We start from the raw sequence: 7,890 nt of genomic DNA, 5'->3' as shown, positions 1-7,890 counted from the left end.
ATCTCCATTGGAGATATAGAGATAGATGATAGATAGATAGATAGATAGATAGATAGATAGATAGATAGATAGATAGATGATAGATGATAGATCAGTCGATCACATTTTGCTTATCCATTCATCCATTAATGGTCACTTGGGTTGCTTCCGCCTCTTGGCTATTGTGAATAATGCTGCCATGAGCATGGCTGTACAAATATAGACATGCTTTTAAAGGAATATAGAAGTGAAGGTTTTGGAAAGTTAGGAGGGGAGATTTAGGGAAATAAATTTGTAGAGACAAAAAAAACTCAAAAAGCAATTTATGCCCAACAATGGCAAGGTTGAAAGAATACCTGTGAATAGTTAGCAAAAAAAAGTCATTAGTCAAGGATCGTTGAGTTGTCAGAAACAGAACCCATTCATACTAGCTCAAAGAAAAGAGAAGTGCTTATCATAAGAACACAGTGGTGTCTCATGATACCCAAGGTGGGACCTCAGGAAGGGCTGGATTCAGAAACTGGAGTTAAAAACCAAATTCTTCTCTTCATCTCACAGAACCCACATTTGTTCTTTCAACTGCGGACACTGCCATTCTAGGATTTGAGGATTCAATTGTAAATAAAACAGACTTTACACTGGGGAAGATGAGTAATAAGCAACTATATAAACAAGCAATTCCAAATTCTGTAAATTGTGTGAAGAAAAAAGCAAATGCTGTGAGAAAGAATATCAGGGAGGTGAGAGTGGCAGAGGGACCTGACTTTATCCTAGCTGATCATTGATTGTTACTCTGAGGAGGCAACACTGAAGCTGCAACTGGAAGGACAAGGAGGTAACAGCCACATGACAGGCAGAGTAGATGTTGTGTTGATGAAGTGAGAGAAAGCCATGAGCCTGGAGCGGGGTGAGCGAGGGATAGTGTAGCAGATGGAAAGGAAAGGAGTATAATGATGGGTACCAGATCACACAGAGCCTTGTTGACTATGGAATGAATTTCTTTTCTAGTGCAATGGAAATTTACTGACAAGTTATAAACTAGGGAGCAACAATATCTGATTTATGTTTCTAGAAGATCCTTCTGGAAGTCAGGTGGAGAGTGGATTTGAGAGGGAGACAGGAATGGGAATCTCATAGACAGTGGCTTAGGCCAAGACCAGGGAGGTAGAGAGAAGGGGCCAGGTTCAAGACATACTTGGGGTACATGAGTGTTCATAGCAGCATTATTCATAATAGACAAAAAATGAAAACAGCCCAAATGCTCATCAACAGATGAATGGATAAACAAATTGTGGTATATCCATACAGTGGAATATTATTCACCCACAAAAAGGAATGAAGTACTGATACATGGTACAATGTGGATAAACCTTAAAAAATTGTGCTAATTGAAAGAAACCAGTCACAAAAACCACATATTATTTGATCCTATCCTTATGGAAGTGCAGAATAGGGAAATCTATGGAGACAGAAGGTAGATTAGTGGTTGCCTAGGACAAAGGGGTGGGGTGACAGGAGGGGAGGTGACAGCTAAAGGGTAGGGGGTTTCTTTTTGAGGTGATGAAAATCTGAAATTGGCTGGGATGATGCTTGAACATACCAATGAATAACTAAAACCATTGGATGGTATACTTCAAACGGGAGAATTGTATGGAATGTGAATTATTCTCAGTAAAGCTGTTGAAAAAAGAGAGATTCACACCTGGGAAGCAGAACTGACAGATGAGCTCCTGGCTTGGAGGAGGAGTGTGCAGCCTGTCATCTCTCTTCTCTCTCTGTGCTTCCATTTTGTTCCCCTTCTCTCACTGGGCTTTCTCTGTGCACAAGGAGAAAAGTGGCCTATCCTAGGGCTTACTCTACATTGCATCCAGCCCTGTGCTCGTACAATAGAAATCTCTGTAATCCAGCTTTAAGCCCCCTGGATGGAGACTTGTTTGCCCAGCCAGAGTGCCCCTTAGTAGGGCTGTGTGGGATGAGCTGTTCCCATCTGAAGAGGTAATAGGAATCTATTGTCAGAGTTTTCCAACAGAACCAACATATAATGAGCACCTTCCATGTACCACATACAGTGTCAACTGCTCTCACAGCCCTAATCCCATATAATCCTTTATGAACACTGTATGAAAGCATGTGCTGACTAAATAAACTTTCTCATTTGGGTTCAACTTGTGGGGTATGCATAATGTCCCATCAAGGCCACAACTGGTAAAATCTTCTACCCGAGGGTAGGAGGAGGCCTCCTTGAAATGGGATTACCAGCCAGAGTCTGGTTTCCAGAGGGTAGTGTTTTCAGTTCACCAAAACACAGGGCTCAGAGTTCCTTCTGGTTAGTTGCATTGGCCAACAGAGAGATGTTTCTGAAGAATGCTTTAAAACCAGTCTGATGGGAAGAGAATCTGTTATAAAAACTATTTGGCTCTTAAATATTAGCAATCTATAAATTCCCTGTTTAAAAACCTTCCCTGGCCTTCCTGATCTGACATTACTCTTTGGAAAGAATGATGGCAAATGCCCGAGGTTGAAGGTAGAGAGTGAGACCCGAGGAAAATCCATATTCTTTAGCTTAATCAGTGTTTGTGGAGTAGGCAGAACCCAAATCCAAACCATATTTTCCAAACAGATTTTCCCTCTTAATTCTTAAATCCATGTGTATTATATGAGAAATCTAATCCATATGTTTCTTACTCGTTTACACTTAACTCATCAAATCATTTCCTCTGAAGAGCTATTTGATGTCCAAGGAGACTTGAGAGACTTCTTTTTTTTTTCTTTTTAACAAGCCTTTGTTCTTAGAAATAAAGAAGCTGCTGAAGTTGTTATATGCAAAGAATAAATGAACTTGAACCCCAGAAAGGTTAAACTTTGTTTCAAGGAGATTCTATATTGGGAAGAAATGAGTTTAGGAATGAGCTCTTCTCCTTTTAAAATTTTTTTAGGAGGGGCCTTCAAATGGGTGCTTGGGTTTTCATGCCAAAACAATTTGTTCTTCAGCTGTTGTTGGTAGGCACCATTAGATAGATAAAGTCCATCTTCTTAAGGCATTCCTAGGTGGTCTTCAACTTTTTAGTTAGAAGAAACCACAGCTAATTTTGATCTCTATCTGATCATTTGAGGCAAAATCTGCCCAAGGCAAGATGAATCCTTCTGAGGTTCCCAAGATGTATGTTGTAAAGAACAAAGCTCCGTGATGAAAGAGGTGCCATGGAACCAGAGGGCTGAGAGGTTCTTCCTTTCACTGGGAGACAAAGTAATCCAAGTGAGAAGTTTATCAGGCATGTGCTTGGTGGGTATTCCAGGACCTCCAAGAAGGGAAGGATGGTCAAGGACAGACAGGGCAGGAGAGGCTCACCAGGGCAGCTGGGCCCTGGGGGCTGAGGAGTAACAGCCTGAGTATTGATGCGGCCATACCCAGATGAAGACACAAGCACCCTGGGCTGGCATCAGTTGGACACTCCTTCAAATCGCTGTGTTAAAAATATTTGCTTGATGTTTATTGGAAGAGAAACTGAGGACTGTGTGTAAAGCATGCAGGACTGAAGGTGGCAGGACTCATGATCTCTACCACCTCTGCAATTCCACTCTACCCCAATCTGTCCACCCCACCCAGCAAACCCAAGCCATGCAGTCTGCTACTGGCCTGTTGGGGACCATCAGTTGTAACTTTTCATGCCCTTTGGGAATCTTACAGCCCACTGAAAGTGCTCTCCCTGTATTCTAGTAAATACAGATTTCTTGGCCTTGTACCATTTCTAATGATGCTTTAGCAACCCATATAGACTATTCTTAGACAACTGCCTGTTTGGGATGATATGAGATATGGGCAAATACTTGGCTCAGTGCATAGAGGAAAGGAATAAGATTGAATAAGAGAAAATAAGGTCTAGGAAACTGGTATTGTTTATTTTCTCCTATGTTCCAGGCTAGTGCTTGATGTCGTAGAAGCATTGTTCTTGTTTATTCTCTATAACAGCACTACAAGGCAGGCGTTGTGATCCCATTTAGTAGGTGAGGAAGGAGATACACAGAGGATAACACACTTGCCCATGGGCAGCTAATAAGGAGAGAAGCTTGGATACAAACACAATATAGGGTTAGGATAGATTTGCAGTGGGGGAGGAGGGTAGTTGGATGAAGATCAGACTCAGAAAGAGCAATGAGGAGCCACTAAGAAACTTGAGGATAAAAGGAAGGGGCAGTGAGCTAGAAACAGGGCATATTAGTGACCACCACATTTGAGGGTTGGGAGTGGGTTTGGAGGGAGAGGAAAAGAAGCTTTTGGTCCTGAGGAAACATTGGTGACATTGAAACCTGGATGTCAAGGGAGGGCATGGGTTTGAAGGGAAAGATGCTGAACCTGTTGTGTTTGAGGTTCTGGAAGAACTGCAATGTAGGCTTCTGGTCTGTGCTGGAGAGCGGTCAGGGCTGGACTGGAGGACTAGCCTCAGGTTGACATACTGAAGGACACAGATGGGACGCCAGGCAAGGAAACAGAGCAGCCCACTGAACACTGAACTTTTGGGACCACCATACTGTGTTGTCTGATGATACAGTATCTCTGCTTCTCAGTGGGGACTCTGCTACCTCTGATGCAGAACATTGGAAAATGGAGGGGTTGTTTTTCATTGTCCCAGTGACTGGAGGATGCCACTGGTCTTCAGTAAGCATACAAGGTATACAAGGATACAAGATGTCCTACAATGCATGGGAGTTTTGCACAGTGAAAAATCACTCTGGGGTCCTCTTCATTTCTAAATATCCCGTTGGGCATTCATTTAAGTGAAAACTCTTTATAAGTCTCTGAGCCAGGACTCTAAGTTTGCATATATACATATATATTTTGCTCCATTTAAATTTATACTCAGTTTCATAAGAATGTAAACCTGTAAATAAAAAATTGTACTTTGATTTACTGGACTTGACTGAGTTGTTGCATTTCAGGAAATCACATCTCTGATGTAATATCATTCCTAGATTTGAGTTATTACTCTGCATTAATACCTATTCCATTAATGATGATTCTGCATATGCATTCAGGCATGATTATTTTGTCTTCAGGTACTCATAATCTAACCATAAGTTTGAAATACATTTTTTCCTATGGATTCCTTTCCTTTCACTGATCCTTCACATTATAGTTAGGCCATTATGTTGATCTTTTAAAAATCATGCATTTGGTGAATTATATTATATATAACATTCATTTCAGGAGAGTGAAGAGGGTGTTACAAGCTGATCATTATAAGGGAAGGTTGAGACTAATGGAACTGAGAACCCGTGGTTCTAGACTAGTGCCATCCTATGGAAACATAATGCAAGCCACAAATAAAATTTTAAGTTTTTTTAGTAGCCACCTTAAAAAATTAAGAGGATGGAATATTACTTTGCATCCTTAAAAAGGAAAGGAATCCTGTCACATGCTATATAGCATGGATAAAACTTGAGGATATTGTGCTAAGTGAAATAAGCCAGTCACCAAAAGACAAATACTGCATGAAGTACTTATATGAAGTATCTAAGGTAATCAAATTCTTAGAAACAGAAAATAGTTGCCAAGGTTTCGGGGGGAGGAGGAAAAGGGGAGTTATTTAATGGGTATAAAGTTGCATATTTGTAAGATGAAAAAGTTCTCAAGATCTGTCTCCCACAAAGTGAATATACTTAACACTACTGAACTGTATGCTTAAAAATGGTTAAGATGAGAAATTTGTGGTATGTTGGGGCACCTGGGTGGCTCAGTCGTTAAGTGTCTGCCTTCAGCTCAGGTCATGATCCCAGGGTCCTGGGATCGAGCCCCGCATCGGGCTCCCTGCTCGGCGGGAAGCCTGCTTCTCTCTCTCCCACTCCCCCTGCTTGTGTTCCCTCTCTCACTGTGTCTCTCTGTCAAATAAATAAATAAAATCTTAAAAAAAAAGAAAAAAGAAATTTGTGGTATGTGTTTTTTACCAAATTTTTTATAGGAGCAGGTGAAATTAAATTTTAATACTATATATTTATTTAACCTAACATATCCAAGATGCTATCACTGTAACATATAATCAATATAGCAACTGTTGCTAAGATATTATATATTCTTTTTCTCATACAAAGTCTTTGAAATCTGTGTATTTTATACCTATAGCCCCCGTCAACCCAGACTGGACACATTTCTAGTGCTCAATAGCCATATGTGGTTAGTGGTTACTGTATTGGACAGCCAAGTGCTAGAGAATAGAATAAGAACTATAGAACACTTGTTGAGTAAGCTTTAAGTGCCAACCACTGCTGTGAATCCTTCACATAGAATGACTCATTTAATCCTCATAACGGCCCTATGAGATTGGCACATTGTCCCTGTCACACATGAAGGAACTGAAGCCCAGAAAGCTTCAGTGGCTTGTCTGAGGTCACACACCATTGTGTCCCCGAGTGGAAAGCTGAACCTGGGTGTTCTGGCCCCAGAACCCTGCCTTAACCACTGTTCATGGGTGCCTTTGTAGGATTTTTCCTTAGGATTCCCTTGCTGGCCCACTGGGAGTCTGCACAGCCCTGGCAGGTCTTAGGGCCACAGGGACATGGCTGAGCCACCAGGGAGCTGGTTCGACTTGTCTTTCCCTGCCATTCCTGAGGAGCATGGCAGAGGCACTGGTTAGCCCTTCTGAGAAGCAGAAAGAAAACCTGTGCTTGCTTCACGACCCCCAGCAATGTCCTCTATTCTTCACTGTATTTCCATTAAAAAAGGTAGTAGGGTTGGGCAAATCAAAACACAGAAGGGACAGAAAGTCTGTCCCAATTCATGCATCTAATAAGGACTTGCTACCAGGACCTTGCTGGTGAGTTGTCTGCATTCCAATAACTTTCTCCAGGATTCTCCTTAATAAAGACAGATTTCTCATTTCCTGGGACTCCATCAAGACTATGCTGACAACTTCCCCATTAATTATTAAATTATGCACCGTCACAAAATGATTGCATTTGCTTTTTATCTAAACACCACCCCTCATTGATGAAAAAAATCTCATTTAAGCTAATATGCTTTTAACTTGCTTAATTTCAACACCTCCATGGAGGCTACTCATGAGCTGACTCCTTGCCCAGCTGGTCCCTTGACCCTTCTTTGTGTTCTCTGTTCCAAGACCAGTCTTGCTGAGCAGGAAAGGGGAGGACTCGCCATTTGAATAGGAGTCTTGGCTGGAGAGTTCCTGAGGGATGTGTATACTTCAACATGCAACTTTGAGTCTGAGCCCTCCACAAAAGTGAGACTCTACCTGCTGCTTCCAGAACCATGAAAATGGCCTAAGAGTGCTCCCACAGGAGTAAAACAGCCTCCCAATTTCAATTCGGCAGCTTCATGAGTCAGGTAATTATACCCAGATTCCCTTTACGGGGACCTCCTAATTATTTTTAATAAAGAGATGATTTCAGATGTGACCCACAAGGCTGGCGGCATCATAACCCTAGAGCTGGAGAAGTACCTCCTCCCAGATGTCGCCCTCCTCTGGCAGGGAGACAAGGTGTTTTAAAAGGACCCTTCATTGTTGATTTTGGAGAATATCATTTGTCAAGCAACTCATCTTCCTGGCACTGTCTTCTCTGGGCTGTCAGATGGGTCACTTCACTGGAGTGCTGTGAATCAGGTCAGTCTGTTCCTCTGATTAACCCTGATCTCATTCTGTTGGCAGCAGGCCATAGCCTGAGGCCCTGCTGCCTTCTGAAGGCTGCCCACTCATGCCAGGGGTACTGGGAACAGGAAGAGCTGACTGAGCTCACACCATGAGCCAGGCTCCGTTCTAAGTGCTCTTGAAACCTGTCTCCTTAAATTTTCACATAGGTGTTATTTTACTTCTCTCCCTGTTTTACAGATCAGAAAACTGAGGCTCACTGGCGTTATGACCATCGCTCAAGACTACACAGCTAATATAACTGGGGGAGCTG

The sequence above is a fragment of the Mirounga angustirostris genome, unplaced genomic scaffold, assembly GCF_029215605.1.
Source record: "Mirounga angustirostris isolate CCGP_5_RB_7025 unplaced genomic scaffold, mMirAng1.0.hap1 SCAF_4, whole genome shotgun sequence".
In the NCBI taxonomy this organism is placed as follows: domain Eukaryota; kingdom Metazoa; phylum Chordata; class Mammalia; order Carnivora; family Phocidae; genus Mirounga; species Mirounga angustirostris.
The sequence above is the reverse complement of the archived record's forward strand: the minus strand, read 5'-3'. Positions refer to the sequence as shown.